The sequence below is a fragment of the Poecilia latipinna genome, unplaced genomic scaffold, assembly GCF_001443285.1.
Source record: "Poecilia latipinna isolate Pla-1442-1.1 unplaced genomic scaffold, P_latipinna-1.0 Scaffold969, whole genome shotgun sequence".
Lineage (NCBI taxonomy): Eukaryota > Metazoa > Chordata > Actinopteri > Cyprinodontiformes > Poeciliidae > Poecilia > Poecilia latipinna.
The window spans coordinates 193462-203543 of NW_015113585.1; the positions used below are offsets into that span (position 1 = coordinate 193462).

General features: G+C 37.9%; 1 long non-coding RNA gene across 1 annotated transcript; it reads right to left on the reverse strand.

Annotated features, from left to right (window-relative positions):
- Positions 1-3838: 3838 nt before the first annotated feature.
- LOC106958196 (uncharacterized) lies at positions 3839-9753 on the reverse strand. The gene is made up of 3 exons (XR_001427108.1): positions 9743-9753; positions 6035-6037; positions 3839-4654 (listed from the first exon to the last, which is right to left on the reverse strand). It is a non-coding gene; the product is annotated as an uncharacterized LOC106958196 (long non-coding RNA).
- Positions 9754-10082: the final 329 nt, after the last annotated feature.

A 10082-nucleotide genomic window follows, 5' to 3' on the forward strand; every position in this document is an offset into this window, starting at 1 on the left:
TTTCTTTCTTTTTTTTTTTTGAATTTAATTCACCCCCTTTTTCATTTGCGCTCTTTACACCTTCGTATGTCGATCACGGTGTGTATGAGGAGCTTATTGTAAACTAACAGTGCAATCCAAAAGTGCTTTGACATCTCACTGGCAAAGTTGGCTTTGTACTTAAACACTATCAAGTTTTAAGTGAAATCATGAGGACTTTAAACTGGTTCAGATTTAATTTTTGCACCCATGAGAAATAAATGGTGATGGACTTTTACCTGTTTGGTTTGTATTCCAGTTTCTCTTGATTTAATTAAGAAGCAATGGAACTGAAGTTACATCACCTTACTTGATATCTTATAGCTAAAATATTTGGGGTAAAACTATCAGCAGTTGATAAAAAACATGAACTTGGTAGAGTTCAGATGATCCTTTGGACATCCTGGATGCAACAATTTGAATGACCAGGTCTGTGATTTAAATGAAATGTTCACGACTTGTATTTCGATTTTTCTTTGATTACCGGTCAAAGTGGACAACTCTAAAAGTATCAACCTCTTTTCACTCAAAGGTTTATAATAAATGAACTGCACTGATATGTTAGAGACTCATAAAATATGTGCTATTTCAGTTTAATTTAGGAAGGAAAATGTTCTCATTTTTAAAGGTAACACAAACTTCTTTTTTTTTTTTTTGGGTTGATATGGGTTTGGTAGCGCTGCAAAAATAAACAAATACTGCTTTTTTATTTATTTTTGAAATGAAAATTACACAGAAACAACCTGTGCTAGCTACATATTCTCCTCTATGTAGGAGAATATGTAAAGCAGCATTTGGTAAAGGAAAATTTCACTTTTATGCATTGTTCACATTTATATTCTCAACAACAAACAAAAATAACTTAAATGAATCATTTTATTCTGTTTACTCAAAATTGGGTTTGCAACTTTGAGTAAGCAAAGTTACCCTTTACCACTGGTAAAGGGTCTTTTAGGTTTACTAAAGCTACAGAACCTTTAAAAAGTGTCCACCACCTTGGTTGTTTGAACTTTTTTATTGCTTTTACAAATCAGTCATGAGCAGCAAAATTTTTATTTTTTGACCAACGAAAATTAAAAAACCCCTCTAATATCAAAGTGGAAGTTGATTTCTGCAACATAATAAAGTTAAACTACATGTATTTTAAATAAAAGTGATTGCATAAATATTCTCTCCTTTTAAGTGACTGACCTAATTCAACAGAGGACCAGCCAAGTGGTACTGGTAGTCTCACAAGTAAGAAAACATCCTGAAGCGTTCATCTAAAGCTACATAGAAATGGTTTGGCAAAGCTACATTTACGAAATATTGCCTTGAAGGGGTTAAATATTTGTCATCAATGTTTTTATGTTAAATATTTAAATGTTTTGGTAATTTTTTCCTGTCAAAAACAAATTTCTGTGTTTTTGCAGTCATGACCTCTTCCTGTCTGAGTGGCCTTTCAGCTTCTTTTGAGAAACGACGTTCTTTTACCAGACTCAACCAGCAGCTTCACCGAATCTTTTTCTGTTGCTCTGAGGACAACACACATATTTGCACAAACGTTTAGACGGTCACAGTGTGACATGAATACAATGTGACTTGCCAGCATGATTTCTTCCTTCTCTTCTTTTTTATCATTCTGTTCCAGGTTTTTAACTTCTTTTTTCCCCACTGGTGAAAGTAAATGCAAGGATCGCACTGGGTTCTGCTGAAATGAAAAGCCCATCAGTGAGACAAATAAAGGCCAGTTAAAAGCAGCTGTGAAAATGTCTGCTCTGAAGCATGTCTTAAGGCCAAAGTAATAGATATTTGGTGCAAAACTGTCTTTCAAAATTGGCCTCAAGGTTCATTTTTTGGTGTCTTGCGGTTTTCTTTTGTCGTGCAGTTTCAATGTTTTCTCTTTAATGTCATTACTTTTTCCTAATGGATTTGTGGGGAGGGTGAGCAAATATCCCTTTTTATTCTTTCTCTCAGAAAGGAAGATATCAGAAACTATTTTTAAATAACTCTTAAAAGTTTTCTCTTAAGAATTTAACGCCTTTTTTTTAAATGCAGTATATTGTGATGTTCTATCAATTCAAGCTACAACCTGACAAACTACCATCCTGCCCTGTCTTTCTCCAACCAGCGCTGCCACATCTTTTACTGCAGTTTGGTGGCGTACAGTCCTTTCTTCTTCTGGGTTCCCTACATTGTTGGATGGTTTGATGAGGTGGAGCTACAAAGCTAATTGATTTACATTCATTAGCAGCTTTGTAATGCACACGTTGAGTTGCTTAAACTTCCTAAAGTTCAAACCAAGCCTCAGGATGGGTAATAGGTGATTTAAGTTACTTTGAATAGTTGTTGGTGCTAGACAATAACAGATTGTTTTAATCCTAATCACCTCTATAAGGTAGACTGTTTTCATAAAGGACTTGAAAACTGTACTCTTCATTCCACAAACTGGTAGTGAGGCAGGTTTAGGAACTCTGTCCTATTCGTACCCACAATAATTGACTGTATCTCCCTACTGTCAGCGACTCGTACAGTTTGACTTGGCTGAGAGAGAACTGCAGACAGTGCAGATGTCTGTCAGTCACACACTGCACCAACCTTTGGAGGATCCACAATCAAACTGTACACTTGCCCTGTGGGTACTGCATATTGCATTATCCTGGGCCTGCAGTGACAGCTGACAGCGTAAAGCAGGTAACGAGACGGGTTAGTGCTATAAATCCTATTTCTTTCCATTTTCTGGCCCCAACAAGCATTGTTGAGCGCAAATACAATCTCCAATAAGCTCTTGCAAAACAGCTTCAATTATCCTGCAGCACATTTTCCCCTCACCTTTGAGAAGGCTCGGAGACGAGGTGAGGAAGAAAAATAACAAGAAGCTGAAGAAATCCCTGTGGACGGCACACCTGACTGCCACACATACAAGGAGCTTAATCAGCCTAAATGATGACGGGTCATTTATCACAGAAATTGGCTGAAGCCAGCACATTTTGACCAGTGGACAATTTAAAGGGTGCAGGTTCTAACAAAGATCTTGACTCACAGAGATAGTTAGCAGCAAAAATATATTTTGCCAGAGGCTAGAGTGTTGAGTTTTTTTTTTTTTTTTAACTCAAAGAGTCAGAATGAACAAAAGTAGATTTCATTTCAGAAAACCTTTAACAGCAGCTGAGCCGGTGGAGTTAATAATCGCTGCTTCCTGTATGTGCATGTTTTCTTGATCTGGTTTCCCTACATGAGCACATTTCCCTTCTGCCTTTTCATTCTTTCAGATCATCTGTCAGAATGATAACCTACTGTCTTTTTTTTATCACATGACTCATCTCCTTAGCCATATTCTCACTATCTTTTGGGGGAATCAAATGGAAAAAGAGCAGCAATTATATTGCTGCTGGCATAAATGATGTCCATTTATTTCCCATCATGGATGAGTGCAGTGCTGGAGTTTGTGGAGGGTAGCTTCTTTTTGCTGGTTAAATTGAGGATGAGCTGTTTGTGGTTTTAACTGTTGATCCATTACCTGCTAAACTCTTAGAGGTGACCTATTATGCTTCCTTAAACAGATTAGGATAGATCTTTGGGCAAAACAAAACATGTTCATTGCATTTTTTTTTATTTTTTTTTTGCACAATATCATTCTTTGATAATGAGATTTCAATCTGGGCAGGCCAATTTAGAGCTTTCAGAATGAGCTGCGCCCCAACTCAACGCTTACATGAAAATGCCTGGAAACAGATCAGCAATTATACAACCGTACATTGAAAAGCAGAAGTGGAGCCTCCTGCAGAACCAACAAGAATGCAATGTTTTCTCACGAATATAGCGGTCTCTCCAGAATAATTGAAATAAAGGACATGCAGCCATGACCCTAACGTAATGTGTATAACCTGTTCAACTGTGCTTTGGTTTCGGAGGTGGTCTGAACAATTATATTTACATTGTTGACTTACTTTCTGCTGATTATGCAGCAAACGGGTAAAAATAATAATAAAAAAATCCATAGCTAATATGCTAGTTGCTTGAGCAAAGTTTTTGCAGAGTAAACCGGACATTTAATGTCAAACAGGATGAAATGAAAATTGTTGCATTTAAAATATATTTACTAAATATTAAGTACATTACTTGGATGAACTTTGTTGAACCAGTGACGCACTTCCAGTTTACTCTGCAAAAACTTTGCTCAAGCAACTAGCATATCTTAAAACATTTCTTGAAATTAGACAAATTTCTTCTTGTTCTAAATCTTTATTGAAGTTCAAAACAAAAGAAGGTACATATTGTACAACAGCTGAAAATCTGAAGAATTTAAACGAAGTAGCCCACTTCGGTTTGTTTTGGAGCAAGATGGGGTGATGGTGACGTCATCGGCAAAATTATAACTTTTAATATCTCAAAGACGGAAGGTGCACAAACGACAGTTTTAACTGCACAAACCTGCACAAACGGAGCACTAACGAAGTAGCCCACTTTGGTTTGTTTTGGAGCGATATGGGGGGATGGTGAACTCTGGATGACCTAAAAAATAATTTTTAATATCTCAGAAACCAAAACTGCACAAACGAAAATTTTAACGGCACAAACCTGCACAAACGGAGCACTAACCATTCAGACTATTTGCTGAAGTTTTTGACGTGGGTGGGGTGTCAGCTTCACACAGCTCAATGCTGTGTTGCTTTTATCACTTCATTGGCTCTCCAGGTAAAATTTGAAAACTTGATTTTTGTTTTAGATATGTGGACGAAAAAAATATATCTTTGGCCTTTCAATGAATTAATTGAGAGAACAATAATGCCATTGGAGATTAGGTTCAACATAAATCTCCTCCTTTCAATCTCTCACTCACTTATTTCCCACCTCGCTTTATTTCTCTACTGCAACACAAAGTGGTAATTCAGTCCCCAGTAGTGTGTTAAAAAACAATTGGATCCCCGTAGACATTCTGTTTGATTTCACTTTGTGCTCATAAATTGTAAGCCTGGGCAGCCTGAGTGTTGCCTCAGGGCAATAACCTGTGGTTTTCTATTAGGGAGAATAAATGACAAAAAGTCTCAGTCCAGTGAGGATTTTGTAACACGTGCAACATGCCAGTCATCATCTCAGAGCAATCTCTTTAAGTCTTGCTCCGGGAAAACTCATGTAAATCTTGGCTCCCTGCACTGAGATGAAGTGTTTTTAAGGCTTGGATGATGATAAGAATGGCCTTCGATGATGTACAGAGGATGGTGGTTAGCTTTTTTGTGGAGGATTGGTGCAGATGTCCAAATTGTCTGAGTGAAGAGGCACAGAATGCGGTGTGCTTGGAGTCAGAGCCATTAGCCGAGTATAAAACATCAACACCACTTATTTATCCTGCTTATGTTCAATAATGGGAAGACAGGTTGGATTTTTTTACAGCTACGTCCACCAGAAAAAAAGTTTTTGTTTGTGATCTCCATGGCAACATCTCTGAATCCATCGAGCTATGTTGTTAGTGATGGCAGCTAAAATTCAATCCATTTGTTGGGATTTTATGTTAAAGACTAACACAAAGTAGAACGTAATGGTGAAGTAGAAGGAAAATAATAAATGATTGTCAAAATGTTTTGTTTTTACAAATAAAAATATGAAAATGTAACCATATTCAGCTCCTCGTTCTCCCAAGTCAGTTCCTTCTCAAGCCACCTTAAATTTGAATATTCTTCCCCATAAAGCTTTCAAGTCTTACTACGGATTCCTAATTTGATTTAGATTTGGACTTTGACTGGGCCATTTGTAACAAATACCTTAATCTTAAACTTTCTGGCTATGTTTTAATAGTCATCCTGGTGGTTGTCCTCGAGATCAAAGTCTTTTCCAGTGTTGAAACAAGTTTTCTTCAAGAACTGCCATGTATTCAGCTTCATGCGTCTTCCCATCAACTTTGACCAGGTTTACAGTCTCTGCTGAAGAAACTCGTCCCCACAGTATGATGCTGTCACCACTGTGTTGTGTTCACGGTTAAATACTGGTTTGGGTGTTGGCCAAAAATATATATCTTGGCATCATCTGATCAGGGCACCTTCTTCCATGTTTTTGGCTTTAATAGAGAACAACGAATAGTTTTACTGTCAGCAGATTACTTCTGAAGGCACATGGTTGCACTAGAGTTTATTTATATGTACCAGAGTAAAATGGTACATATCAAAATCAAAATTATATATCTTTATTCTGCTAAAACACCATAATTTGTTTCCTACTTGTCAGTAATACACTTCACCTCTTTGTTTTGGTTTATCAAAAAAATTATAAAAAAAAACCCCATAAATTTGCAGCAGATAATCCTACACAATGTTCAAGGCCCCATATATTTACTGCTGGTGGTGTTTGGATGCATTTTTCATTAATACGACCTTAACAAAAAGGGGCAGCTTTCTTTTATTCTATACTTTTGATGCATATAAAATGAAAGTAAATAACTTGGTACTCCCCCCTCCTCTGATAATCATTATAGAAGACGCTGCTGAGTTAAAAAAAAAAAATGTTGCTGTGAGTGTTTACAAATAGTTTTTACAGGATTTGTTGATTTTTTCCTCTTAGGCGTTCCTTAGGCTGTCAGTCTGACAGATGATCAATAAAAGCAGAGATTGCTTTTGGTGAAATCAAACTTACACCCTTCTGTTTGTTGCTGATCATAATTTCATGCTGTCAGTTCCACATCTACTGCAGGTTTTCTCACCAACAGTCCACACACATACGCACACACACACCTACACACAAGCACACACACATTTGCGTGGCTATCTTTGTGGGGACTTTCCATTGACTTCCATTTGTTTCTACAGCCTAAACCTTACCCCTTTAGTCCTAAATCTAACCCCTGACCCAAAAACAGCGCTTCCCCTTGTGGGGACCAGGCTTCGGTCCCCACAACGCAGCATGTGTCAAGAAAATGGTCCCCACAAGGTAATACAAACAAATGCACACACACACACATGCTGAATTTAGTTACGTGAACATATAAAAGAGATGAAACGCAGTGTTTTGAAGCTTCCTCAGTAAATGTCTTTGCATTCAGACGTGTCAGACGTCCACGTCCGTCCTAGTGCTCGCCCCAGTCAATGAACAGAAGCGCGTCGACTCTGGTGTTGCGTTCACGCCTCTCACTGCGCCTAAGAGTAAAGTGCCTCGCTATTTCATTTGTTCTGCTTCAGAAGCTGCCCACGCTGTTTCCAGATGTGGGAGGCATTTCAGTGTGCTGCGAGATTAACTTGGAAGACTGAAAACAATAATACATTTAGTCATGCCAACTTACACAGAAACGGTGTAATTAAATAAGCCTCCATCTTTTCTGCTTTGCTGAAGCAGAGCAACAATAAAGGCTGATAAACAATGCAGTCCGGATCACTGACGCGCACAAACTGCACTACCACTCATCCATGTTTTAATGCAAATCAGCATGCTTTAGACTGAGATAGAAGACCAGATAGTTAAAACATTAACATTTTGTAAATAAAATGCACACTGTTTTGTCTTATGCATACAAATATACAAACCTCTGTGCAACTTTTGTCATATTTAATATCTTGTGATGCCCACCCACAATGGTATTATGCACTAAACATGAGCATTATAGCGAAGCCAGCTCATACCCGGCATCTTTCTGTGCACCAGCTTAGCTTCACTTCTTGCTAAAACAGAGCTGTCAGCTGTCAGGCTGTGATATTTAAACAAATCCAAACTATTTAGGTGAACTCATTTTCCCTAGCAACAGTGATGCAGCCTAATTTTTCTGTGTAGGTTTGCTTATTTTTTCTGTCTTAAATGATCAGCCACAAATAACATGTCTTTCTTCACAGATCAATGAGTGAGTGGTGTGGTTACACACATTAATGTCTTATTTTACCTCCAATGATTCCAAAATGTCTGCATTCACACACCGCACAAAATGGAAAACTGTTGACGGAAGAGCTGAGATGTTTAAACTCTGTAAAACGTCTCCCTTGTGTGCAATCGTTGTCAAGAGCCCAGTTTGTTTCCACTGAGAGTTTGCTGTCAACTGCATCCCACACGAATTACCTCGTAAGCAGCTCCTGAGTTTTCAGGCGTTGCTCCCATGCTAATTGGCTTTAATAGGCAAAGTAGTCTCAGTTGGTTTCTGCAGAAGCAGGTGTTCACATCAACCAGGGGAATATATAATTCAGTAGGGGGTAAACGTGTTACCGCTCTGGCTTTTGTCTCTGTTCTCTTTTTTTTAACAACACAACAGAAGGAGAATGCGACAAGGTACAGAGGGTGCTGCATCTCGCTCAGTCGTAGTGAGACATTTAGAAACTCTCCTTCATCGTTTTACGTGATAGAGAAGCATCGTAATAAGCTGATAGAACAATTTTGGAAAGATAACATGTAATAACATTGACCTGTCCAACCTACCCAAGCCTATATCACCACACTGCCTCCACAGGCTTCTCTGGCAAACACTCTGTTTGATGGCAGCCTCACTTTTTCTGCCATTTGCATTTTCATGATGCACTCATTAAATTTCAAACAGGCTAAGTCACGGCTCATCAGAGAAAAAGATCCTTTTTAAATGCTCTAGAGTCCAGTATGCATGTTTCCTGTCAAACTGAAGGCTTTTTCCACCCCATTAGCCTCGCTAATAAGCTGTTGTCTCTGGGCTACGCAGATGTTTAGTCCCAATAAAAGACTCCACTGCTCCGCTGCTCAAACATTGTAAGAGTGAAAACACTCTTACATTTACTAGTCAATAATGTAAGAGTGTTTCCACTCTTAGCTCCAGATTTTAAGGTGAGACAAAATCAAAAGAACTGAAAACTATCAGTGGAAACTTGTGATGCAGCAACTGATTAGCAAAGTGACAGGAATCTTTTTTGGCTCTGAATGGTGATCTATAGATCTAAACCAAAAATTATATATATTTTGTTGGTTCATTAGATGATGCAATGCTAGAAAGTTTAATGTTTTGGGTCAATATATATTATACGTATGTAAATAGCACTTTGACACTGTATTCTTTGACATTTGTGAATCAAATAAAATCATTTTCTGTTGCATTTGAAACTATCACATCTTACAGGAAACCTGCAGCTCAGGTGTTTTTCGAACATAATCACTGAAGTAAAACCAAATTAAAAGAGTCCTTCCCATTTTCTTCATCTGTGTAGCACAAATACATCACAAAGCTTGAACTGAGTATTTTTCTCCTTGGAGAAATAATTACGGTTTGGAACATTGTGTGGCCCCAGCAATACAGTTTTAATATAATTCTACTAAATACAAAGGGAATATACACTTGAGATGTACACACAAGAAATTCCAAAAACACTAGTCATTGTAGGTATTAAAGCTAAGGCTTAAAGGGTTACTACAAGCTAAAATATGTTAATTATCATCATATTTCTCATTGGGAGTGTTTATTTTTACCAGTTTGTTTAGTGAAAACCAGGTGGTTCCTTGTTTCACTGCTTGCTGATTGAATTGTATTCCCTGCTTCCAGCTCAGTCATCTGACCGGGCCACTTGCTGTCACATTTTAAAATAGTTCTTCATGAGGGAAAATGTACAGTTGTGCTCCTTTATAAACCAATCCATCCCTTATGTGTCCTCCATGATTATCCTGAAGGAGTAAATACATCTGCTGGGTTGTGCTGTCACATGCTTCTTATATTTGTCTTGGACTTTTCCTGTTTTTAGTACAATTTCATCTTTCACAATATTAGGCTTCTGGTGCTTCCTCCCAACATGGAGCTCCCATTTTTTCCCCCTTATACATCCTTCCCTCCTCTTTCCTTCCACCCACCAGCTCTCTTTCCTCGACATTCTCCATCTTTTCCCTCTCCGCCTCTGTCTCCAGAGACAGACGACTGTAAAGCTTCAGAGAGTGGAGCGTGAGACTGGTCTGATGAAGCTGTTTGCTATGATGATGATGATGATGATGAGAAGGTAAACAGAGGATGCACACCTTGACATATGCAAATCTCTTTACATGCCTGGTAGTTTATTTTTACTCATTTTTTCACTCTTTTTCGGCTGTGTACCTGATAATTCATGAATAATAATAATTATATGACATTAGATTCCCAGAAAAAAAACAAAAAAAACAACAAAAAA